The 27,975-nt window shown below is 38.4% G+C and overlaps 1 long non-coding RNA gene and 1 pseudogene across 2 annotated transcripts in view; one reads left to right on the top strand and one right to left on the bottom strand.

The window, feature by feature from the left end:
- The window catches only part of LOC145499518 (uncharacterized), a 43,488-nt gene extending 19,257 nt beyond the window's left edge, over positions 1–24,231 (bottom strand). Inside the window, exon 1 of the long non-coding RNA XR_014050948.1 lies at positions 23,664–24,231. This is a non-coding gene — a long non-coding RNA (uncharacterized LOC145499518). The remainder of the gene's footprint in view (positions 1–23,663) is intronic.
- LOC145499519 (uncharacterized) lies at positions 13,867–23,670 on the top strand (annotated as a pseudogene). The gene is made up of 5 exons (XR_014050949.1): positions 13,867–14,106; positions 14,403–14,558; positions 15,062–15,783; positions 16,420–16,637; positions 19,634–23,670. The product of XR_014050949.1 is annotated as an uncharacterized LOC145499519 (transcript).
- Positions 24,232–27,975: the final 3,744 nt, after the last annotated feature.

Below are 27,975 nucleotides of genomic sequence, written 5' to 3' on the forward strand. Positions count from 1 at the left end.
GACGTTAGTTCAAGATGATGACAATCAGATCCTGTGCTCAAGTTTCAAATACAAAAACAAACCACAAAGGAAGAAAAGAAAACTATCTGATTTGAGGACACTCCTGGTCAATGCCTCTAGACATGGGAATAACAATAGTACATCAAGATTGTCAAACATATTTGCCCCTTAGCTTGCATTCCCCCCAGAAATTTAAATCAATCCCCTTAGCAAATACTCATCATGCTCCAATGCATGACCTGCATGACACTGTAATGCATGACCTGCATTGCTATGCCTCCAACAACCTATCTGCTGAACCAGGCCCTAATGTTACGCAGTTTTCAAATGTAGAAAGACCTTTCCAGGGATGTACAGTACCGCTCAAAAGTAAGTTACCACCGTCTCGCGAGACGCGTCTCGTTTCTCGCGAGACTCGTTTCTTGCGAGTGCACTGGAAGTACCAATGCTACGCATTCGTTGGTATTCGAAACCTGTTTTGTTAATAAGACGTCTGTATCGTATCATATCGATTAGCGCGGTAGACACGATTTTCATTCTCATCAGCAATGCGTGTGTACCATGTGTGTATTATAAATTCTCAAGCATCCAGTATTGTTTCATATACATCGACCAAACCTTTGTTTATTCCAGCCAGACTTGCTTAACGTTTAGTTTTTGTAAATACATGCACGATAAAAGTTGAAGGTATGTGAATCGTCGGCAAGTTAGTCACTATGTTTACAAATATGTTTTACAGTTATATTAATTCTGTTGTTTGTATAGATCTTAAAAAAAAAGTTTGTTCGCAACCCTAAACGTGATTCATACAGTTGATAATCAAAATGTAGTGTTCATGAAACAACTTGTGGAGTTTTGTCACCCGATCTACGTGTTGGAAGTTAAAGCCGCGATCGTGATCACTAAGTCAACACAGCAGCGCTGCCTATGTTTTGCCAACTATCGCTCCCAACTGATTTGTCGGGAAACTCGACGAACTTTTTATCCAAAGATTGCGAACATACGAAACGACGATAAGTGTTCCGTCGAATAATTTAATATTCAAACTTGCGAACACACGCTTTGCACATAAGCCTCAAACTTTTTATTCAAAAGTTGTGAGCACGCCACGCTTTGATCATACTTCACTTCACTTCACATTCGAATAACTAATTTATTCAAACTTGTGAACGCTCGCTTTGCACATGAAATCCGAGTTGACTAACTTTTTATTCATACTTGTGTACGCTTGAGAATACACGCTTTGTAAACATAAGGAATCTCGACTACCTTTTGAACACACACTTTAATCACTGAGCCTCGACCAACTTTTTATCCATATTTGTATTCACACGCTTTTTGCCACATCAAACCTCTAACATTTTATTCAAACTTGTGAACACATGCGACACCACACTTTGATCATGAAACTTCAGCTAACATTTTATTCAAACTTGTGAACATGCGACACCACGCTTTGATCAAGAGGACTTAGTATGGAGGAAATGTATTATTGCTATCGACGAATTTTTGCGAAGGAAAAAGCGTGATGGCCGGGAACGACGAGATTAAATAAGCTCTATTTTTAATGTTACAGTAATTAATTCATATGTTTGAGTGCGCTAAAATCCGCTTTCTTAGATTGAACCCTAACGGCCAGTTTGTGCGAAACAGGCCAATTTGTGTGAAAAATGAATTCATCAGTCTTAAAATCGGAGATTCTCATGTGTTCAAGTTCATATATGAAAGATTGAGAGACAATAACATAGTTTCGCGGATTTAAGCGCGCTCAAGTACAGTATTGCCGTTCGAAGAGAAAAGTTTCCGTTGTCATGAATGTAATTTAGAAAAGATCACGACTCTTAGACTAGCTGGCCAATGTTATGTGCAAATGTGGTAATAAAAGTGCGTTTCAGTGTTCAGAAGTCGGATCATGTATCTTATGGCAGGCCTAGACCGCTGTATTGACCGATATATAAAATGTTTATTCACATACCGCTTGAGATCTTCGTTGTCGAGCAACAAAAATTCTATCTGTTAAAGAGAGTGTATTGTGCCATTGGAAAAAAACGATTTATATCAAATAGAACCAGCGATGCTTTGCAAAACAAACTTCATTTGCGTATTAAATCGACTGCCGCTAGACAGAACTTCCCCTTGTAGAAACATTGAGTTAATGTAAACGTCGCATCACATAAACATTATTAGAAACTCCTGTCTTCAAAGATATAGTATTTTGCCGTTTGAATAAACGATTTATGCCAAATAGAACTGGATATATATTTTTAGTGTTTGCATTGACGTTTCGGAGAACAATAAAAGTTCATTATGTTGTCGACTTGTCGACGCATGCCGCTAGACAAAACTCGCGCGGGCAGAAAAATTTAAAACTACGTGTAATGTAAACGGCGCATCTCAGAAACCTTGATAAAAACTCCTGTCTTCAAAGATATCGTATTTCAGCGTTTGAATGAACGATTTATGCCAAATAGAACCGGAGATATCATTTTTTTCAACAATTTCCGTGACGCTTTCATGACTCCCATTCACAATTGACTCACTGGCGCATGCTGAAAGCCGGAACGTTTTTCTTCTACGCAAAATTAAACGTTTGTTTGAGCGAGCAAATGTAGGTAACTGAATCATTCAGAGTGAGCAAGATTCGCAAAATCAACTCTTTGCCCCCTTGATCACACGAATTGAAACGCATGTAACTCTACTTGTAGTTACGTTCGATGTTCGATATTACCTTTGTTCGATATGAATTGAGCAAACGATCGATGCATATTTTATTTTGGACGGTCCCATCGATTTGACAACGAACTGCAGAGTGGCAATCGTTACCCGTAACCGGTTTCTTACGCGTAATATACGCCATACTAAACGCTTCAGTGATTCTCGAGAGAAACGAGACGCGGCTCGCGAGAAACGAGAAACGTCTCGAGAGAAACGAGACGAGAGGTGGTAACTTACTTTTGAGCGGTACTGTAGATAAAAGCCGGCAGCCGGAAAAAATCACCAGCTATTCCTAAAAAATTCCGGCTGATGAATCGTAGAGGGACAATGCACCACAGCTAAAAATAGAAAATTTGTTTGGCTAAACAATCATATTGTGTTGAATGAAATTACTGATTTGTTTTGTGTGTTTTACTTGTATTCTACGTTCTCTTGGCTTTATTTCTTAGTCATAAAAGGGCCATTTGAGATTAAATTTGTACCGCTAAATGCAATCAAGCGACTGATAAGTGCGAACTTGACTTCTCGAAATTTCACCGTCTACTACACTTTCTAAGATTGGCTGTAGAAATGTCTCAAACGTCGATTCAGAAAAGAGACTAAACAATAAAGACACGGCAAACATCCGATATAAATAAAGGCCGCACCAGCGTCTTGCATGATGTTCGCTAATTTGTTTCGCTTTTGCGTACACTTTCTTTTGGGCTCGCCGAAATTCATTTAATTACTTGTAATTTCACATTGTTTTAGTGTGAGGTACGTAAAAACAAAACTTTCAATGGACAAATTGAGACCTTTTCATTCATTCACGATGTTTTCTTTAAAATTATTTAACAAGGAAAAAACCTTGATCCACATTGTATAAATCTAATAAATTACACTGGAACAAAAGTAAAGCTTTCCGCTTTTCCTGAAATGAAATAAACAACGCATTTACGAATTAAGAATATGCTTCTTCTGCAAATGCCGATTTTTTTGCCATTGTCATAGACTGTTAAGAAAGACAAGCATTTAGAACATTTCGACAGTTTTCGATTTTCGCTTTGTATAAATACACCTACTTGTTTACGTACTAGTTATATTATGTAACCATTGCACGTGACTCGAGCGCAGTTTGACAGCGCCGGAATTTTTCAGTCCCGTGTGCGCTGGCAAACATTGTTGCTTCGGGCAAAGTTGATGTCTACACCAAAAAAGATTAAATTGACCAAGCAGACGACTTTAAACAGTTTTTTTTTTCGACGCGACAAGATGTGAACACTGATGATATGCTACAAGCCGTGAACACCGACGATCAAGACAGTCTGCTCGCCGAAGATTGTGATAACGAAACAACTTCGTTGTCAGAGAAGCCGCGAGGTGAAATAATTACTGCAGCAGCATCGACTTCAACTTTGAAGCTATCTTCTACAGAAGAAGATCCCATCTCCTTGGAGAAAGGACGTGAAGAAATAAGCACTACTTTCAACGATGTTTTGTCTCAGGTCTGACTGAGTAGAAGCAACTTTTCAGAATTAACCTAGGAGAGGTTGAGAGTTTAACACTGGCATCAATGCTTTCTGATACAAAAATCACAATTTACTTTAACTTTCATAGGCACTTTCAAAACAAAAGTTCTGTTATTTACTTATTAAATCAGTAGAGGGTGCCCTTCCTGAGACCTTTAAATTCATAGAGTTTTAGTTGCTTAAAGTACTAATTTTTCTCTATAAATGCCTCACCAGAACTCATCAAATTGCATCTCCGGGCTATAACATGTCCAAAATTTTCCGGGGGGGGCATGCCCCCGGAACCCCCTAGAAGCTCGTGGCTGTTGACCACTCGCTTAGCTCGCTTTGCTCGCTTCATTCCGCCTATTAAACATATTCTTCCATCTATTCCAATTTCTAACTACAACCCTGCCTTTCTCTCACCACATGCATTGTGCAAATTGTGGATGTGGCATAGATAGCACAACTCTGAAAACTAACCAGTTGGTCGCAACCAATGAAAGCTGCTGTTGTTGCAACCAGCCACTATGGTGGCAAACACAGCCATTTACAAGCTCCATGGCTGCAGGAAATTTACTGCTTAATGGTGGGATTCTCTTTTCTAGTAACTATTATGGCAATATCGCTGATCTTGCAGAGGTAACGAACATTCAGTTCTTCAGCCAAAGAAATTTTAGCTCCACTGGGAAAAAATTCCTGTCCTTTACATCATGGCAGATTTACTGAGATGGTTTTGAGAAATATGCTGGCTGAATATGGAGTTAACCTGCTGTTCCAGCCTGCATACTTTCCGCACTTGAACACTTGCGAGCTTTGTTCCAACCAGATCAAAGCTTTCCTCAATCGCCATCTTATGTTAGCAGAAAATGAAACAGAAATTGCCATCTATTAGTCCTGCAGCAGAATCTCACCGCAAAATTCTGATTTAGAATTTATTTCAATACCCAGACAAAAAAAATTCTGAGGCTTTGAGAAAAATATTGCATTGATTTCCTGACTTGCTTGTAGAAAAATCAAGATCAAATCCGTATCACATATAGCAATATAATAACAGAATAACATTGTAGAAGTATCAATGATAGGAAATAAAGTGGCAGCAATTTCCAGTTGTTGGATGTTCCATGTGAGGTTTGGTAAAGGTACAGAAAACACCGTACTTTGCGTGACAAAAGCGCCTGAAAATTACATGCTACTTGAAGGTCTAAGGTCAACACAAAATTTGCATATTTCTACCGTTAATTTGTCAAGGCACTGTGGAATGCAGAGGCCAAATTTTCATCAGTCAAACTGTTTTTCAAGATAGTTCCTGTGCAAATCATTTGTGTGGCACCCACTCAATGAATTTGGAACATCTCGGAAGCAAAGTCGAAGGTTTTCCTCTAGTTACGTTCAATTTCTAATGGACTTGGACTGAAAAGATTAGCAGTAGAGTTTGGAAAGCCGAGGTTTTCAAAAAACAAGTTCCCTAAAGTACATTAGATCATCAGATCTAGATGTGTTGTTTCCCTCGCCGCATAAACTGTTGCTGGCAGAAAAAAGAATCATTGAGACTGAACTCGAACAGCTGAAATGGCAAAAAATCCTGGACAAAAAGCAGACTTTGCCACCAAGAGAGTTCATCCCTTCGTCCACACAAGGTTCCCCTGGACGTTCAGTGTCATCACCTATGCACGCGTCAAACCTGGTGTTGTTCAACAAATTCTACAGCTGCCTGACCAACACCAGCACTGTTAGCACAAATATTGAAAGTGAAACTGCTGAAGATAAAAAAGCTCCCCAAGTCTGTAATTAGACAAGTTCTTATCTTCAGAAGCCGGACACAGAACTTAAGATAGTGAGCTTTTGGCTGCACAGATACAAACCGCATGAGATTTATTGACGTAGAAAACACAAGCATTCAAAAATTATGAAAATGGAAGCAAAATTATGAAAATGGACAGCAAAAGCTGAGTACGTTTTGTCACACTGCAGGACACAATAAGAACAAATACAGCAAAGGTCCATGCAAAGGAATTTCCTTCTACAACAACCACAACAAACATCCAGAAGTTAGGGCAGAAATAAAAGAGCAAGTGGTTAAAGACTTGGTGAAAAGGCAAGAAAAGTCAAAGAATGAATTAGACGTATTCAAGGCTGCAAGAGAAAGAGCAGCAAGTAGTTTCTTCGCAGTGATGAGTTTATTAGTTGCCTTTTCATTGACGGACATAAACAACTTTTCGCCATAAGTCCCTCTTTTGTGATTGGTCCGAAATGAACAAACTCCAATTCTTTTGTTCTAAACTCATCTTTGTTCTGAACTCGTGATTGGCAGAATATGTTGGGTGGCCTGGTTGAGTTTGCTACACTGTAACTCAAACCTCTACTGTTTCATTGCATGGCATTGGTGGATTGACTATTCCGCAATAGGACCGGGAATTACGGCTTCCTTTTGCTCACAAATCTCTTACAGGGTAATTATTTGTGAGATCGGGGCAAATGATTTAAGTTCTCAATCTCCCGATGTTGTTATGAGGGAGCTTTTAGACTTGGTATATTTTTTGCAGTCTGTTGACTTCTCTAATACTGTCAGTGTTAGCAAAGTCCTTCTTCGACAGCATCATGGCACAGGTTTGCCTTGGGCAGATATCAATAGGGTCACCACTTTCAATAAAATGCCTGAGGTGCTTTTTGAATGATACCTGATGGCATTTGTTTGAATTGTTCTGGGCAGTATTGTCCATATTGGAGTTACAGGGTTCTATAGTAAAAGGTATCTCCTTGCTTTCCAATAGGCCTAGTACATGAGATGTTTGTATGCTGCAAACATACGCTACATGAATACAATTTTACTCAGACCATGCTATCATTAAATCTTGTAAATCATTTTTTATCCATTGAATTTTCATGTTGCTTGGGTGCTATAGTGGTTACTGCACACTAATAATGAATTTACTTTTGTGGAGCATGTTACGACAGAATTGGTCACATTTACGTCCTCTATTCATTTATAATTTAGTACCCATACCAACTCTAGGCTGGGTAGATAATCCCAACATACTGCTGTTCTGTGTGATTTTGTTAAACATCTAATCATGCAACTACAGCGCGTTGAAAAATTATAGGGGCTTTCATCGACTTGGGTATCAACCTTGATTCCAACTGAAGATGAAACTAGTCATTATGAAATAGCTGTGGCCTGTTACTCAGAATGTGGAATGCTTCAGGGACAAAAACTCATATCAGAAAAACCAAACCTAGGTGCCATATGGCTGCCTTCCTCTGCTCAGGAGCCAGGTTTCCACCACCCAATCACAAAGTTTTTCCACAGCCCCACAACGTAGGCAAGCACTTGTAGTGCTTTCTTTTGTCTCTACGTTTACTGCCCCATGCCTGTCCAGTATGATTCTGAGCAACGTAGGTGACCTTCTATTTGTATTGCTCGGAGATGGCACCACTTTGTGTGTTTCAACTGGAAAAGGTCCTACACTACACCAGCCTTTTGTTGTTCACCTAGGTTTTTCCCCCAACCCTGCTCGGACTGTAGCTCAAATTTTAGCAGGAAAGTAAAATGCTGTGTGTTGTACCATTATAAACAGCTCTCTCTAATTATATTTATGGAGGCTTGATTCTACTGTAATATATGTAATAACTAAATTTTCATTTCCATGGCTATCCTAATGTGGCAAAATAACAAGACATGAATTGGCACAGATTCATCTTTTATACTCTCAATTTATGTAAAATAAGAAATAAGAGAATCAAAACAGGACGCAACAGTACTAGCAGTTGCAGTGGCCATAAAGAGAATCAAAGACACTTGCAGTAAATAAGGTCATTCACAATATTTTTTGTAACTTAATCTAAGAAGAAAATTATTGTGAAGAAATTGTCAATAGCTTTTAATGCAATGAGAAGCAATAGTATTTAACTGATATTTTTTGTTATTTATGTGATGAATTTCAATTGTTGACTACTGGACATCTACATTATATAGATTTATGTCACTCCCCAAGCCAATAATACAGTCACTCCCCTGACCAAATACAACAACTTATGTCTTCACTATTTTTCGTATGCAAGTGCAAAATTATTAAAGAGGGATCCACTGTAATCAGCTAGGCTGTAGTGGTCTCCCTGCCTAATAAAATTTGAGGTATACAAGAATTTTAGTTAGGCAAAGTTAAATAAATAAAAAAATTAAAAAATGCAGAATTCCCTCACAGGGCCCTGAGAGAACATTCTTAGTTTTATCCATTCTTATTATTTTGACAGCATGTCAAGTGTGTCAGTTGATATTTATTGTAATTGCAAATTTTATATTGTATTTGAAATTTTAACAATTTTATGTGGTTAAATCTAATTTAGGCTAAGTTAGACACGAATCAAGATTGCTGTCAAGCAGTCCTCCTCAGAGTGGGTATGGGGTGGCTAGGAGATTTGTGCAGGGGCACCTGGATTCTGAGCTAGGTTTCAATGTCAAATCATTCTGCATGTTTTTCACTGCTGGAGAGATCTCATTAAGTATTTCTTGTCCTTCGATCTTGCTGCTTTCAGACCTTGTGTTTTTTGCTGGTTTAGGGTGGGCTGGAGAATAGTAACAACAGTATGCAGACAGCTCCTGTTTTGCTGCCCACAGAAGATGTCACAAGGGAGAATTGCATCACCCGTGCAAAATTCAGAAAGCATGTGAAGTTATTAGTCACCAGTACCCTGCAAATTTGTAGTCTGGGTGATAAGTTTTACAGGATGGCAGTTTTTCAATCGAGCTGTTCATCGAAACTCCTTGGCATTACTCTGGTCTACTAAAGCTCTTTTCTACCTCAACATTAAAAAAAAGGTTAGTTCAACACAAGTAGATTTCAATTTTAATGCAGCTGACTTAAAAATATGGGAAAAATTCCTCAAGCAAACTGAAGTGTTAGTGTATGCACAATGACAAACTGAATGCTAATGAACTTAACACAGTTGCATCTTCCTTTTCTTTTTTGTCCGCTGCGTCCGCAAAATATTCTCAGAAATAAGAGATAAGCTTTTAAGAGAATTTGAAACCTTGAAAATGTGGGGTTGACTCATACATGAGTTCGACTCATACACAGGTAAATACAGTATCTGTCAGCCATACACTCTCTGCATATCAAAATCAGTTTTCCTGATCCTCTTATTGATTGCTTGCAGTTGTAGCGAGTGCTCAGAGGAATTAAAAGAACTCAAGGTGACTCTTCGCCATTACGCCTACAGGTTACAGGACAACCTCATGGTGGCAATTTTCCGGTTTTTGGACCTGAGTATACCAGACCATTATATGGTTTGCACAGTGTTTGATTTGCTTAATTTGGTTTCCTTTACTCCACAGAGTTAACTGTTCCTAATCGGGCTAGCTTTTCATTAGCCATCCCCCAGGGGGTAGCTGACATTGCAATTGATTTGCATGTGTCTCCATCATGTCTAAGGGTTAGGATCAAGACTTTGAAAACAGATCCTCTCCTTCCTTCCTTTCCCTCCTTCTTACCCTCCTTCTTTCTTTCCCTCTTGCTTTCTTTCTTGTTTCCTTCAAGTTGAGTACGTCATTGAGTTATTTACTATTGAATTGGATTTTTCAAGTTATGTACAAAATTGAAAGGAACACCAAGGAAAGATGACAAATGGACATGTGAAACTTCCAATACATAGGCCAATCTTTATAGTGTCATTAACATGTCACATTTCTAGAGGTCATGCATTCCATCACCAACAATTCTGATCATGAGGAATCTGCACCGCGTCAGCAGTGCTCCCTGTGAATCGAATATGGCGGCCGTGGGTATAAAGAGATATGTCAGCTGCCGTGTGAGTGAAATTTATTAGCAACTACATAATCTATCATCTGTGGTGTTGTACGATACACATAAGAAGAGGCAGAAAACATACCCACAGACGTATAATGTGGAACGAATAATTCATCGTCGAAAGGTTCGGAATGTGAGTATTACCAGACTTTTGAACAAACGAGGATAAAATTTTAGGTTTATATTGTAGAGATCGATAATCTGATGGATTGGTTTAAGTCCTATGTGGAAATAAATAAATGCGAAGTTTAAAAAAAGTCCCGATTTTTTTTTTATTATTTTGCGATCGAGAGATACTTATATGTAAACGTTTGCATTGCTAAGGATCACCAGCATCTGATAAAGTGGGAAGATTGACCTCTGGAGAGCTGCACATGGGAGCTGTCGTTTCATCTGACACCAGAACTTCTCAGGTCAGTTTTACCTTAGAAACCCTTCTTCAGAAGTTCTGCATTTTATTTTCCTGAGATTATGAAAGTGATAGATATCATGAATTTGCAGGAGCTATGAAAAACCACCAAGACCAAGTCAAGTAAGACTGCATGAGGTCGGCCAGCAATTTAAGTCGGCGATTCTTGCAGGCCTCAAGTCAAAATCACTTGCACCAGCAGAGCTCGAGATTAACGGTAACCCGTTAACCAACAGCTAATGGTTTTTAACATTTGGTTACTAAAAATGTACCCAAGTAACCCGACATGTTCAGTAAAACTTTTCATTAAATTAAGTATTATTAGCATTCACAGAAAATCTTCTTAAAAATAAATATTAATTTTTACAAAAGGCTGCTGTTTCTTTTTATTTTGCATAAGATTGTTCTCTATCTTGAACAATTTGTTCTAAAAGATATGCTTACAGCATAATCAAACAACAAAAAACGATCACTTCACAGAACTCAAGGTAACCAGACACAACCTTAAAAAAAGACAACCATAATAAAATTACTTCTGCCATCTTGCTTATTTTAGCATTTGTTTTGTTTCGTTTTGTTTTTTTCCATAAGTGGCTCATTAGTACAAACTGGTTATTATACAGAACAGATGCAGAAATCATTGGATAGTTTTATCAGGAAAAGACCGCCACTTGAAAGTTATGAAGAGGAAACTGTAGATCATGAAAAACAACAACAAACAGGTACAGTTTTGAACACTACAGAGGACTCCCAGAGACACTATGAAGAAAAGTGAAAAGAAGGAGGAAGAACTTTTTGGCCAAGAATGGAGAAAGGTTTTTTCCTGGTTGCAGTTCAACAAGTCTAAACAAACAATGTCTTGCAGTTTTTGTCGTGAATTTCCCTCTCTCAAAGACAAGAGCAGTTCCTTTATCACAGGTAGTCAGGCTTTACATATCAGAAACATAAAAGCACACACAAGCAATCGTAAGCATGAGACATGCTATGCAGCCAAACAGCAAATTGCCCAACAGCAAAAAGGTTCGAGGGACATTGTATAAGCCTTGAGGCAAATGTCACCCGAAACTGAGGAGAGGGTGAAAAAGCTTTTCAACAGCTCTAATTACATTGCGAACTGTGAACGACCGTTTAGTGACTTTGCAAATTTATGTAAATTCGATGTGAAAAATGGTTTGTCTTTGCAGGACACTTACATTAATGACAAAGGTTGTCGTATTTTTGTCAAAACAATAAATAGTGTTATGAAAGATGCAGAATCAATGCAGGTGAATGGATCACGCTTTATTTCAGTCATGGCTGATAGTGAGACAGATACACGTAACAAGGACCTGGAACTTGTCTATATAAGATTTCTTGGTCAAAAACACAAACAGAAAAGAAAGGACAATGTAAACAAGTGTTAACTTGCCTATATTTTATTTTAAGGGTCACAATGTAATATGAACCATCCATACATTAGTTTGTCCCATTTATTAGCACAATTTTCTATTAATATATTTAAAATTCATGAACCGATTCTTGGATAACGAACTTTATGATTTGGTTCGTAAACTTTATGTCCACTAGCCCAAAGGGTTAGTAGTCCAAAAAAATAATTTTGAGCCCTGACCAGTATACATACCCATGGAACTAGATTTGTGTGCTACGTCAGCAAGAACAAGGGGGTGGATTCAGATCATAAAGGGTTAAAGCTGTATAAAAGAGAAGAGCTGTCTTTGTTGAACTCCCTTCCAGACTATTGTTGGTATTTTCTTGATGATCATGGCCAGGGGCAAGCAGTAGAATCCCATCTGAAAATAAAACCTGTGTTGAGTTGGACTCCTGCCCACCAAATAAATAAAGATGGCAAGTTGATACCAGCACCTAGAATGCCTGTAGGGAAACTAGGTGTTGACATATTAAGAAGGCCATGCTATGTCGACAACTTGTTTGAATAAATAATGATTGTTGATATCTCACGATATCAATGATTACAAGTAGTTTTGTCTCTACAGTATTATATATGTTGTAGTTCAATTTTATCCTTGGTTCAATTTTTATGTTATTTTCTTTTATATTCATTATCATATATTAACATAAAAAAGAACAAAGGAAAATAAGCACCCGTGACTATAACATGTAGCGGGACACCTTAGACGCTGAGTTTGGTGGGGGCAAATTTAAGCGCCTCTTTCGTGGGCCTATGCAGAGTGGTTGTAATAGGAAAGACATGGGCAGCCAAGAAGGGTAATTAAAAGTTATTCATTGACATCCACGTTTACTTAGAAAGCGAGTTTAATCAGTAGAAAAGTAACACTGTACACAGTTCTGAGTGGACAGTTATGTTGAGACTACATATAAATAGGCGTCACTGAAAGAGGTGTGAAGCTCTCACCATGAGGTTAGTAAGTCCCAGTTCTATATTACATTACTCATTACAAATAACCCTTGTATGCTTTCATAGGAAAAAGATACAAGTTAATTTTTCATTCAGTTATAATAATACTTCTTATTTCAGGCAACGGCAAATGTTCCCTGTGTAAGTACTCAAACTCAGAACAAAAGTATGCAGAAGTCACCATTTAGCACCAAGCCAGAAATCCAGGTAAGAAGCCAATTTGAAATTATTCATTCAAAATGATTTAGTTGTTTGGTTTGTGGACACAAACTATATTCTGAATGAAAATTGAAATAATGTCTGTACAAATTGAATCCTAGCAAGAAGTATCAAACGTTCAGTTCAAATAAAGTTATAGAGGAATGCCATTTGGAAAACAGATGAACATTAAAACACCAGTTGTAGAAATTCATGAAAAGGAATACCAGTCAATTTGTGTTTGTGTTGTCATGGATATTGTTTTTTCAATTTTCTCCAGAGTAGTTTTTATAAAATTGTAAACGTATGAGTAAATAAATAAAGTTGATGTTGTTGTTAGTGTAACAAGCAAGCACTTCATTAATTTGGTTATATGTTATGTTTTGGTTTTCAGATAGAAGCAGTAAAATAACCTCAAGGGTCGCTTTTGGATAAAGACTGATGGGACCGGTGTGAAAGCAGCCTTACAGGAGTCATTGCGACGAGAGTTGAATGGTGACGTGGATTTGCTGGATGGTAAGCTGCAAGATATACGGAGGGAGTATGAAGCAAGAATATCGAGCTGTGAAACAATAAGTGAAGACAATAACATAAGCAGGGAAGATTTAGTTATCGCATTTGCAGCACTGATTGCTGCCCTAGAGGAAGACATTGAATTTCTTGATGATGGTCTCCAAAAACGAGCAGTCTGAGAGTCTTTTCGTTCAAAGTTCAACAGCCCCTGCACTCCAGTTGAGACTCTGAAAAGCCTTGCTTGGGACATTGTAGAATTTCAAACACTGTTGGAACAGGCATCCTTCTTCAAGGAGCAAATCATTACTTTCATTGCTGACTTGAATTTGTCGCGATCACAAGCACCACGAGCATCTTACTGGAGCCTGTGGCTGAAACAATCCCCTGGCTATTTGCAATTCTTGCAAAACCTCTTCCAGAAAAAGCAGATTTGTGCAACACACATTCTTGTTTTCATGGTGGCCAACAAGCAGCGCATCTGCAAACCTTACGCCATTCCCACCCAGTATGTGCCTTATAAAGAGATTAGAGACCAGGAAGTGAGGGATCTCACCAAGAAAATCAAAATTGAAACGACTAAGGCACATCTCAAAGTTGTGGGTGTGTACTATTTTTTGACATAATGAACAAAAATGATATGAATAGGTAAAGCATGTCTGTTCTGTCCCAGTTTGGTTTTTGTCAATCTTGCCAACCAATTCAAGGAAGGATATCCTTATGCCTGGATTAAGAGACCATCCCTCGTTTTAGCATCTACAATTGCCTAGATGATATTGTTGACAAAAAGTCAATTACAGGCACCAAATAAGAACCTTCCTCTCCTGGTTGCCCATTGCTCACAAACATTGTTGCTTAAGCTCCTTTGTTTTGAATGTCTTTTTTTCTGCTATCTGTAGGCACCAGTACTGATGGTGAGTTTGAGCAGTTAAGGAGGAGGGGTGAGACCCACCCACTGCACATTTGGCAGCTAGCTCATGATGCTCATGACAGTGTCAGCAAGATGAGTGAAACAACTCTGTTACAGTTGCTTGAATTGCAAGGGGTTATTAACAGTATAGTTTCCGTCCTAAACACTGTAGGCCATATTTGACCACTATTTTGTTTTGGTGTCCTGTGACCTGGATTTTAGATCATAGTTTCCTAATGTACAATTTTGCTAATATTCCTCAGACAAGTACTTTTGTACTATGGTCAAACCCCTATTTAGTGGCCACTTATTAACAGCCACCCTAGTAGGCAGCCAGTAATCAAGTCCCGATGAGGGCTTTTCTATTGTTTTGACCTCTATTACGTGGCCAACCCCTTTTAAGGGCCCACTATTCATTTCCCTGGCTGTTTAATAGGGGTTGAACTGTAGGATGATTGGCAGTCAAAAGATCCTCAAAATCAGTTGACATTGTTTTTTATTGTTTGTGATGTCTCGAGTGCAGTTGCAATAGTGTTGTTTAATGGTTATATTTAATAATCTTTTCAATTAAAATGGCACTTGAAATTAAAATCAAATGAACTAGTAAGACTCATTTCAAGTAATCATACAAAGTTTCAATAAATGCAGTTGATGCCAATGGTCTTCCAGTTGTGGCCCTTCCAAATTCAGCTATCCCACGTAAGGTTATTTTTCAACTACATGAGCTGAGAAACAACCAGATGTTGAACTTGGAAGATGCAGTAACATTTGTTAGAGGGAAACTGGTCCCTGTTGGGTATGCACCACACCCCTTCAGAGAGGACACACTTGAAAGCGTGCTTGACAAACTAAGATCTGTGGTGGCCATGTACCAGTTCAGATGTGATGTCCAACACTGGAAAGATCAAGGTATTGATTTCAGCCTGTACGCTTATGTGCCAGAGGTGGACCCAATCACTGGAGACATTCACCATGAAAGAGCAGACCACAACCACTTACTAAAGAGGATTGCTAAGCACACCAGGGATGGCAACAACAGTGAGCTCATTTTATGAAAGGTTTGATGAAGCCATGCGCAACCCCATGATGGGACTCACCTATGCAGCATTGTTGGGTTCATGCAAGCAGTCAGTACCAGATGCTGAGAAATTGTTCTTTTTTCATGTGGCCACATTTTGCAAAGACAACCACTACCTTGCAGAAGCAGAATATGTTGAGACGGTAGCTTTATGGCACGAAGCATCTGGTGGACGTGGCCTCAGTCGACTACAAAGATGCAGGCAGAACTATCAAATGCTTAATTACATCCTTGATGAGTGGATCCCTTGGCATCAGGACAATTATGATCTGTCTACATTTGACATAAACAAGTAAATTTACGCCCATAAACTATTATTGACATATCCCTGTAATATGCAGTTTATTCCACCAGAGCGGTGCAGGTTAATGGTAAATCATTGAAAGATCTGTGTAGATAAAGTACAACAAGAATGTGGCACGAAAAGCATTGTAAACATGTTTAAGAAAATATAACCTTGTGAATGAAAATCATCACAAACCCTTTCCATAGTGTGTTTTGATTGTTGACTTTTTAATCAATCAATCGTTTTTTTCAATCATTTTTTCATTTCTTAATGAATGTTCATTTTACAGTTGGACTGGCCCGCAGATAGCTATGCTATTCTAGGCGGGCCATTCTATCAATAGTTACAAACACTTTTCTTTTTTAATTATTATTATTATCATTACTATAATTACTATGATTATTACTATAATTACTATCTAATGATTATTACTATAATAAATAGAAAAATAGAAAGGTAGAAAAAAAGTGAATAAAAGAAAAAGAAAAAGAAAACATGGGAAAAGAATGAGAAAAGAAATACCTGTAGAATCTTCATTGAACTATGTCTTCATTGCAATTTGCCGCCTCATCCGTGGAAATGAATGTTCTATAGCACATAATAAAAGAAATTGACATTGTTTACTCTGGTTTGAATTTGTAGGCCTATAGTGAGTCTGAGAGGGTTTTCTCAAGAAACCATCATTGAAGTGACAACCAACATTGAAAATCAAGAGTTTCGTTGGTGACAAAATCAAGAAATTGGCTATGTGGAGAATCCCTGAACATCAGAAACTGATGACCTCGAGTGTTTTTATGGTGTGCCACACTTGGTTGGGTCCATATTTCACCCTCAAGGATTTCAAGCTAAAGTAGAGGAAGATTGTGCAATATGTACATGTGTTGGATCCTGTGAATATCCTGGCCACTTCTATCTTATGCCTGGGTTTTACCGTTGGAAAGAAATGTTCTGAAATTGTGACATAAAAATTAACTACTGTTTTAAAAAGACTAATTTTGTTCATCATGGATTATTCATTTATTGTGAGTAAAGTTATGGAACACTGCATTTGTAATAGACTTTATTCCCATGTCTCGCAATCTATTACATCCTTACAACACGGATTCATGCGTTCCCGTTCATGCTCTTCGCAACTCTTATCCGTACTCCATTCAATTGGGGAGGCACTAGACAAAAATAAACAGACGGATATTTTGTACCTTGATTTTGCCAAGGCCTTCAACACAGTTGATCACGTCATTCTTATTGAAAAGCTCAAATGGTACGGTGTCACAGGTCAACTGTTAGATTGGTTTTCTGACTACCTAAAGGACAGATCGCAGAGAGTTGTGATTGACAGCACCGCCTCTGAGCGTCTACCGGTCACTTCCGGTGTACCCCAGGGTAGTCTTGTCGGCCCACTCCTCTTTGTGATATTTATCAATGACCTCCCTGATGTCATCCATGAGCAAACCAGCACCACTCTGTATGCTGATGATACCAAGCTGCACCGTACTATTTTGTCAGTGAAGGACTGTGCTATTCTCCAACAGGATCTGACAAGTTTAAACACCTGGAGCCACGAATCAAATATGAAGTTCAACGCCTCCAAATGCAAAGTGCTAACAATTACGCGAAAGAAAACACCTGTAAATCATGAATATCACCTTGGCAAGGTAAACATACAACACGTTCAGAAAGAAAAAGACCTCGGTGTAACTATTACTAAAAATCTAACGTGGGACTCACATGCAATGCGTATTGTACTCAAGGCTAATAGAATGCTGGGACTCTTAAAGAGAACTTGCCAACTTATGACCGACATCAAAGTAACGCAGACACTTTATCTATCTCTCGTGAAGTCACAGCTTACTTATGCCACGGAAGTTTGGTCTCCTGCTAGTGTCAATTTGAGAACAATCTTAGAAAGAGTCCAGAGGTGCGCCACTCGCTGGATACTAAGAACTAGAATCGGCAAGATGTCCTACAAATGATTGATTGCTGACTCTTCGCTTGTTACCACTAACATATGACAGGGAACTGAGAGATCTTTTATTTCTCTATAACTGTATTTCTGGATATACTGACCTAAAAATTGAACGATAGGTTACTTTTACCACACATGGCCGGTCCCGCTCTAAGAACCCCACCCTCATACTAAAACCTGCTTACTGTAAAACCGCAACTTTTCAAGCTTCTTTTTTCAATAGAATTGTAAAACCCTGGAACACTATCTGTAATCTCACCCCTCAAGACAAATTTTCTAGCCCAAGTTTATTCAAATATTTTTTGCACGCCACTTATTTTACTTTACTGGACACTACTTATGATATTGACATGCCCTGCTCCTGGTTCCTCTTCCGTAACTGCCCTTGCCACCACTCTTAATTTTCTGTGACTAATATTATCCGCGTCTTGTTTTAAACTATTGTAATTAATTAGATTTAACTATAATTTTTAACTATAAGTAATTATTAGATTTTATTGTAATTTTTATCAAATTTAAGATTTTCTATCACCATTCTTACTAGCTTCTAGGGTTGCGCCTCGCATGGGTAACTTTATTTTCCCGTTCGCGCAATTCCTATTGGTCCTTTTCTTCTTTAATTATATTGTAATTTTGTGACCAATAAAGTTGATAGACAGACATTCAGTCAAGGTTGTCAAAGGTCAGGGCATTCAAAATTCTTCAAGGCCAGGCAAAAGCTGGGGAATTTTATTTTGATTCAGGGGAAATTGATATTTTGAAGAAAAGTCAAAGAAAATAGCCCAATTTTGATATAATATAAAAATTCAGCCTAAAATAATAGACCTCAGTACGAGGCTCTGGGGAATAAAACTCCCAAACTCTGTATTTATTCCCCAGAGCCTCGTACTGAGGTCTATTACTTAAGGCTGAATTTTAATATATCGTAATTGATCTATTGAAATAATTTAACATGGCTTATTTAGAGTTTGACATCTCCGCTAGCCCAGTAGCCCGAGGCTAGTAGAAATGAGGTCGGGCTAGTAAAATGTCATGTTTAATAGCCCATGGGCTAGTAGAAAAATTTAAAGAATTAATATTTATTTCGTGTGTTTTAAGTTCATAATTGTCGAAAACAAAAAAACTTTCAATTGTAAGGACAATATTAATAAAGAAAGTACAAAAGTACCACTCTGTGGCATCTATCTTGTTGTAAAATATCACTGGAACCCAGACCCTACACTTACTGGAAAATGTACTCCCCAGTTCTCTCCCTACCCATCTTGCAACGCCTCACACACCGCCTCGCACTTGAAGCGATTGTAGAGAAGATGGAGCAATAAAGCGGTGCCGCCAAGCAAAAAGGCGAAAACCAGTGAAACCAAAGAGTAATAAAAGGAAAAGAGCATTTAATCTATCGTGGAAAGGAAGTTTTTCGTGGCTCCAGTATCATGTTATTAACAGTGAGGGTAAGATGCTCTGTGACATTTGCAGAAGGTATGATCGTTCCGGTTCATGTTCAGTTGAAACAAAAATTTTAAGCTAAAAACCAATAGGGCCCATGCTTGATCAGTCTTTCTTTTCATGTATGTTGTAAGGGGCAAAGTAAGGAATGTGAAAATAGAGTAAAATAGTAAACAGACCTGGGCTACAAAGTTGCGTTTTGGGCTAATAGATTTCAGAAATGACTAGCCTGCTGGCTACTAATACAGCTGATCAGATTATTTAAATTACTATTAAAGGCTGGTAGAAACTAGACCTGACATTTTGCATTTTTCTGGTCAGGGAAATTTTATTGTTATCAGTTAAAAGTCAGGCAGTTTTGAAATTAAAAGCAATGTCTGTGGTAACCATGTCAGTGACTACACATTGATTTAGGGAAAGCTTTGAATGACCCTTCTTTAATTCTACATTTTTAGGGAATTTAGAAAATGTATGGATCTTCCCTTCTTTTACCATACTCTGAATGAGAGGTTCTCAGTGGACTTGTTGCCATCATTTGATGAACCACCACCAGGCTGTGGAAGTGACAATGAAGATTATGATAACCTGACAAAGAACCCATACCGTTTGCACTGTCTTGTTAGAAATACCAGGGAAGATCAATCCATATTTGCTGCCAGTCCGTCATTTCTTCCAGCCAGAAACAGAACATCGGCAAGACAATGATTTCATTGTTTTGATATTGGGTTACCCCCTGTTTCTCAAGGATAGCAGTTGTATCTTGATATCTTTAACCCCCAACAATAATAATTATTTTCTCCTTACAATACCAATGGCATGAGGCAGACAAGTGCTGAAAATATAGATTTAAGAGAAACTGTCACAGCTTGATTCGTAAAGAAATAATTTTTTTTAACTAAACCCTACCAGAACAGAGGGTTTTTATATCCACGTGAATACTAAGTTATGTAAAGGAATCTTAATACAAAATCAAGTATGTCTTTGCAAGAGTGTGTCAATGGAAAATAATTTGTATATATCCTCAAACCAAAAAATGGTAAGCAATTAAAATTCAAGACTTGCTAAAATCATTGGTCAAGGGTGATCAAAGAAATAAAGTTTTTTAATAAATGTTATCTTGTTATTGTATAGCTGACTTTAGGTATTTGGGTTACAACCAGGCCAATAACTGAATTTAATACAATGTATGAACATCTGACAATCACTTTTTGTGTGGCTTACACAAAGTGTGTAGCCACATTATGGCATGATCGGATTTATTTGTCCATGAGAGTCAAGCGCCTGTCACATGGTCTAGTGTGCTACAGCGCATTAGTCTGGGTCAGCCATCTTGGTTGTAAGCATGGTCTTGAGTGATTTCAGGTGATTGTATCGGTGCAGACTGCACCACTGAGTGTCTCAAAGTGTTTGAAAGTGTTTAAAAGTGTCTGAAGCTGAATGTATCAAAGTGAAATAAGCTGTATTGTAGTTACATTCTCCTTGCACTGTTGAGAATTCATGGAGACATATTTCAAAATGACAAAAGTAAGTATGGGGATCTCAACTGAACAATACCGGTCAAGGATTGTTATTACGTGTTAGTGAACTCGAAACCAATTGTCTAGATTTTGGAAACTTGTGTTATTTCAACTTGTATGTTGTGTCAGAGATTGAACTCTAAACTAATTGTTAGTTTGTTCAGGAACACAGAACACTGAAGAACAATTTTGGAAATTTGCAGTATTTCAACTTTTGTCTTGTTATTAGATGTAAGCGAACTCTGAACCAATTGTTTAGGTTTTGGAAACTTGTGTGATTTTAACTCGTGTGTTGTGTCAGGGATTGAACTCTAAACCAATCGCCAGTTTGTTCAGGAACATGGAACACTGAACAACAATTTCAAAAACTCGTGTTATTTAAACTTTCGCCTTGTTATTTTCTAAGCGATTGAACTCTAAACCAATCATTAAAATATTTATGAGTGTATTTCTTGTGGTTGTAAACCAATAATTTCATGTAAGTATGCTTTCACTTAAAACAACAATAAGACGAAATTTATATTCTCTGCCCAGAATAACTTAACGGTGTCTATAGCGTCCTTTCATCTGGAAAGAAAAAATTGACAATCCTTCCTTCATCAAAATTTTGACCTTGGAAACCTGCAATTTCATCGCCATTCCTCAAACATATGTTCTCTTCCCCAAACCCCATACCTAATTATCAGTGGGAATAGGTACTGAGGGACTGGTGTGAGCGCACCCTCCATACCCCTTCCCTGTTGCCACGCAGGCCACAATATTATAGCAAAGGTACATATTTTTAAATGCACATAGAAACTGGATTGACTTTCCAAAAAAACTGTGGTACAACAAGGCACATAGCCTAACTTTTTGGCAAGTAGTAAATTTTGACAAATTGAGTAATAACATGTAGTTTACTCTAATATTTTCATTTCTGGGTTCATGAGCATCTTGAAAACCCTTTAAATTCAGCAGTCCAATTTCAAGGGTGAAAGTACTCAAAATTGGTTTTTTGTCCTAGTGCTTTCTCCTTATTCTCACACATGTCCATTGAGCCACAAATGCACAGCAAATGTCTGGTTTGCACATGTTTTCAAGCTCTCGCTGTCTGGCATTTCTGCATGTGCACATGTCTATGCCGAAAACATAGCTTTCAACACAAAAGAAAAGCCCTTGAAATTTCAAAGTAGGGTCCTGGAAAGTCCTTGAATTTTTGGCCTGAAAAGGTGTACAAACCCTGTCACTTACTTCTCAGGCAACAAGTACTGCTGCTAACTAATCGTACAATTGTCACTTAAGGCAATATATAAGAATTTCAATTCTGATTGTTTTTTCTATTGACCATCATATTGAAAAGTGTTCACCTCTGAAGAGACATTGGAACTCCATACTTCTCCTCTAAGTGATATCCAGACAGTTACTTCTTCCAATATCCAGAATTAAGTTTTCAATGTAAGTTATGGAAAACTTTATCCAGTTAGACTTATTATCACCTACTTCCAGCTCATATTTTTCCATTCAGTTTAACTTCCATTACATGTTACAAGTGGACTTGTAAACCACACATGTACGCATTGCGGAACTATTTTTCATCATATTACTGTTCACTTAAATTTACCATGACATGAAAACTTCCAAAGACTGTTCAAAATCACCCAACATCCTACACAGAGTTTTGAGTTTGATTAGCAAATACTTATGACAGTCTCTCAAAGATTGCTGAAAATCACCTGTGTTGTCTATCTAATTTTGCCCTTTATACTCAAATTATTACTAAGAAATCACACTTCCTCATTGCTGCCGATAGGTAGCCTTCATATTCTTGAAAGCGTTTGAGAAGTTTCGTTCGATCGATCGATCGTTCAGATAGAGAATTAGCCTATCAGCAATCCACTTTAAAATATGAGCCAGCAGCCAATCAGCAGTTCCCTTATAATCGATGAAACTCACATGTGCTCCGTTTTGACGTCTCTCGTGTTTCACAAGAAAGATAAAGCGTTTGCGATCTATTTGGGTGAGTTTTGCAGCTCTTTTGTTCTCTTTGATCGCATTTAACTTTGCGATCTCTTTCGATGACTTCTATTCGAGGAAGCATTCATCAAGGTCATGAAGCTTTCAGTGAGCATTCTAGACAACAGTGTGCATTTGTTTCACTTGCAGCTTTGCTTTTTCTCGCAGTGGAATACTAGAATCAAGGTTTACGCTGTTTACAGGTGAGCTGTGGTTTTTTTTTCGTTTCTTTGATCTCTTTTGCTGATCTGTTATGATTACTTCTATTCGAGGAAGCATTCATCAAGGTCATGAGGCTTTCAGTGAGCATTCTAGAGGCTGACAGTGTGCATTTATGTCACTTTCAGCTTTGCTTTTCATTCGATCGGATTTGGTCAAGTCTTGGACGCAAACAGATATCGATGCTATCTTATTTCATGGAGATCGCATGTATTTACATGCTCTAACTAATGTAACCATGTTGTTTTAGAAATAAATTAATTATATTTCCATTGAAGTTCCCATTGTCATATTTACATACAAACACACTACTAACAGCAGCACTCCCGCTTCTCAATGATAACCCCTAGTAAGATTAAGAATAATGTGGGCTTTCATTTTCTGAAAACAAATTTAATTAAAGTGGCTACGGCTTATCGTTGTACATGTACTTGTATAGTCCATCATTAGGCAGCCATTTTCCATTCTTTGTAAAGATTACAGATGCTATATCAGTCCACTTTGGAGAGTCTACCTTGATGTACCGACATTTGATGTTTTTAAATTTTGCTGAATTAAATTTAGGGACTTTTTCTATGGGAATATAACCAATCCTGTCCCCCTGTAAGTTCACTTTGGTTTGCACAACTTCCCAGCTGAACGCATGTCGCAGCTAAAATACGCCTATTTCTTGTTTCCAGTCCCGTTGTAACCAAAAACATTCACCATGTGGTGTGCAATTTATCGAAAGTAACTTATGTGCCTCTTACCTGAAGATATTTGGATCCTTTTCGGCGGTCAGGAAGGTTTCACACCTCGGGAACTTTATCACCGCCATAATCAGCTGAATGACACATGCACTGCTGTTTTCCACGGCCTGCTTGCGTGTACGGCACCATTACCAAAATCAGCCATTTGTGCACCGAAACAAACTTTTCCAAGCATATCGAAACCTTTACAGAAAGTTATCGAGCAAAGAACTACCGAGGTCGTGTCAAAATGCCCATTCAATCACTCGGGCTGCACTCGATGGCGGCCATGTCTCCGATTTCTCCCACTTCGTTCCCAGACCGCGGGTTCACCGCTAAGGTCCGCAGGTCCGCAGAGCGTGAATGTATATTAGCAGGTGATATGCTTCTGATATCAGTCAGTCATGTGTAAATTATGGCCTGAAAATTATGCCAAGCATAACGTATTTTCTTCACTTTTTACCATTAAATTTCACTTAAATCCTCGAATCTCGCTCTCGAGCTAATAACTGTTTGGAACCTATGCCCTCGATAAACACAGAGTTCAAAAACTGAATATTAGCTCGAGAACTAAGGTCGACCCACCTTGAGCGAACCCAAGGATTTTCTTCATTGGATACAACCCGTTTTCCTCGTAACTTAGATAGAAAAAGGAACGACAACAAAAATTTTCCTGTCGGGATTCTTGTTCTCAAAAAAATGAGTGGACAGCTTCCTCGTTTCAAATTGTTGTTTTCCAGATTTGGGCTAAGAAATCTGCAAGGATTTATGATGCACTTCCATAGCCATTCTCCTGTCAAAAGGGAGTTTAGGCCCCAGTGCACACTACACTGGAGAAATTTGAAAACGGATGTTTCGGTTTGAAAACGCGACAAATGTTCTCCATTTACACCGTACGTCGGAGAAATTTAACAACGCAAAAATCACAGACCATGATTATCGTGATTTAATCCACTTCCATAATGTCGCCACCAAGCGAAGTGTCCACGCCACCAATAACCTAATAAGGCAGTGAATGAAAAACGAGGAATAATCTATGTAGCGACTCGGAAAAGAAAACTAAGAAGGCAATGCATTGTCCATTTCAATGATGCAAAAGACTACTGCACAATCATAGCAAGAAAGTAACAAAACAAGAGCGCTGAAAACCGATTAGCCAGCTACTTCACCTCGACTACTTTACTCGACTGGTTTATCTCTTTGTTGGTGTTTGGTGGCGAGGTGACTTCACTCGGCGGCGAGTTCGTTGGTGGCGAAATTCCCCGGTGGCGAGGTGACCGGATAACCGCTGCCTACACCACGGTGGTCACGCTGAGAAATTAATATTCCCACCTTACCGACGAATTGTTCAGTCCTGAACTCATTCAGTTTTTATCTCGCTATGCCCAAAGAAAGCACTCGGAAAAAGAACATTAACAAATTATGTTGCGAATGCCAAGACTCAACAGGCCGTTCTTCGCAAACTTCACAAGTTTATTTTAAGATCACAAGGTTCGGTTTCCTCTCTCGCTCTGACTGTGTACTTGTGCTAAAAAGACTCAACACACGGCACTCCCTTAAAACTTAGCGAAACCTAATTTGATTGGCTTACAACCTTTTCTAAAGAGTTTCTTTGATCATGGAATGTTACCTGACACGCAAGCTTACATGTTTTGTCGATAAGATCATAGTTAGTAACTATGACTAATGATAAGATGAAACACGTTTACAATCTGGTGCTAATTAACTGGTAATCATCGACCGAACTAATTGAGACTGTCAGGCACGTGCTTCCGATTTCTATTATTCCCAGATTCCCTGAATCACGCAACTTCTTAATAAACGGCACGCAATGCATGCAGAAGCGATGATGTTTAAAAATTGTTCCTAGGAGATTGGAACATAAGCAGACAAACTGATTCTTAAACTTTTGGGTTAGAAATTTTAGGGGTTTACATTTAGGGTAGTCCATTGGTGGTTCATTTAAGTAGTTCATGTACCAGGTCCACCTTGTTAGTCCATGTGCTAGGGGTCAGCGAAATGTACCAACCCAAATAAAAAGCACTCCGCTGAAAAGTTCCTCTCTGTGAAATCAACACCTTATTATCTTTAAAGATATTTGGCAAAGCTAATTACCTCACCGGAAATTAATTTGTTGTTTTAACCGTATACTTGTCCAAGAGAAAATCATTTTCTCTTGACTTGTCATATCACGTGTGCGACCCGCTTGTCTATCTAAAATTGTATGTATGGAAGATATGTTATTATGAGTTTGCCCGTAAGCGCAAATTTATCCGACATTGTATAAACCAAAATCCACCCCCAAATCTTCGTTGAAAAGCTGAAATTAAAAGCACTCCGCTGATCCTACAAACAGCAAAGGAAAGCCGCAAAGTACAGGTTTCTCTCTCTGAAATGGACACTTTATTATCTTTACAGATATTTGGCAACGCTAATTACCTCACAGAAAATTAATTTGTTGTTAACCGTGTACTTATCATCAACAAACATTCGTATTGTCTTTACCCTGACAAAATTATTATCGATTGTTTAATCACAACCACTCTTTCGTTGACAGAAAATATAAAACAGCACATTTCCAAAACTTCGTAAAAAACTGAAAACTGCAAATGAATCGTACCCTGACTTCATTATCACTACTGTAAACTGTATATTTCAGTGCTCATACAATGCTCATTCAATTCACTTCAAGACTGGCAGAAGTACAACTGCGCTACCAATCCGCAAATTTTATGTAGACCCTTCAGCTATCGCGCGCGCGACTTGCTTGTCTATCTAAATTTGTATGTATGAACGATATGTTCTTATTACGAGTTTGCCAATGAGCGCAAATTCATCCGACACTGTGTAAACCGAAAATCAACCCCCAAATCTTCGTTTAAAAACTGAAATTAAAAGCACTCCGCTGATCCTACAAACAGCAAAGCAAAGCCGCAAAGGAAACCCGCAAAGGAATGTTACTCTCTCTGAAATCGACACCTTCTTACCTTTAGAAATATTTGGCAACACGGAAATTAATTTGTTGTTTTAACTGTATACTTGTCATATCGATTAAAAGCAGTCTGCTGATCCTACAAACAGCAAAGGAAAGCCGCAAAGCCTTCACCTATCGCCTGTGCGACTTACTTGTCTATCTAAACTTGTAAGTATGGAGAATATGTTGTTATTATGAGTTTGCCCGTGAACGCAAATTTATCCGATGCTGTTTAAACCAAAATCCACCCCTAAATCTTCGTTTAAAAGCTCCAATTAAAAGCACTCCGCTGAACCTACAAATAGCAAAGGAAAGCTGCAAAGGAACTCACAGAGTACATTTTGCTTCCACAGGGGGATAAAAAGTGCGCGACATAAGCGCACGGACATAAGCGCGACGAACTATGCGAAATCACTATTCAAAGGAATGCATGGATGCCAGCATAAAGCGATGACGTCACACAATACGTAATCGCCTAAAAATGGGATAAACTGTCACACAATAGACCTCTTTAGCTTGGGCGGTTTGTTTTCCCATTGTAGACCACGTGATGATAATCTTGAGAATTCTTGCTTTCAAATTTTTAAGTGGTCGCATGTGTATGAATAAATAATTTTAGAAAGATAAAAGAAAAATTCTCTAGAGAATATCACGTGGTCTACAATGGGAAAACAAACCGCCCAAGCTAAAGAGGTCTATTAAATTGGAACTTTCAATTACCCGAAGTGGTCGCTTCACGTTTTCCTGGCTACATAGAATTTGGTCATCTCAGCTGCTCAGGACAGGCAGCTGTTTTACAGAAAACAGCAAAGAAATGTACCAAGATATATAACTTGCCTTGTACTGTCTGGTTCGGCTTATTTAAGAACCTCTTGCTTGGTGACGTTGTCGTTGCCCTGACGGTTGTCGTCTGCTTAACCATGCTAAATGTGTTGTATGAGGACGTGGAAAACAGGACGACGCTAGAACAACGGAAACATCGCTTGCAGTTACACGGGACCTCATAACTAGGAGGAAAATGAGGTATCTCCGGGGAAAGTGTGTTTTTGGTGTGTAACCAATTTTACTTCTGCTCGAAACCGGAAGCTTATCACCTCGACATTAGCAACGAGGCTCGAAAACAAGGCGTGTTGACCAATGTTTTGCACTGATACACACACTCGGTGCGACTGCACGCACAGCACGTGCTGCTTCAACAAAACTGTGAAAACTTTAATCCGGAACTCTTTACAGGCTAAATGCCATACTCGAAAACAAAGTACAATACTAGTCGAACTCAACGACACAAGTCTAAGTGGCAATGTTCACCACTCCTAAGGCAATTACTCCGAACATAGGGCAGGTGTCTACTGTTCTCAA

This window comes from Orbicella franksi, chromosome 10 (genome assembly GCF_964199315.1).
Source record: "Orbicella franksi chromosome 10, jaOrbFran1.1, whole genome shotgun sequence".
NCBI lineage: Eukaryota > Metazoa > Cnidaria > Anthozoa > Scleractinia > Merulinidae > Orbicella > Orbicella franksi.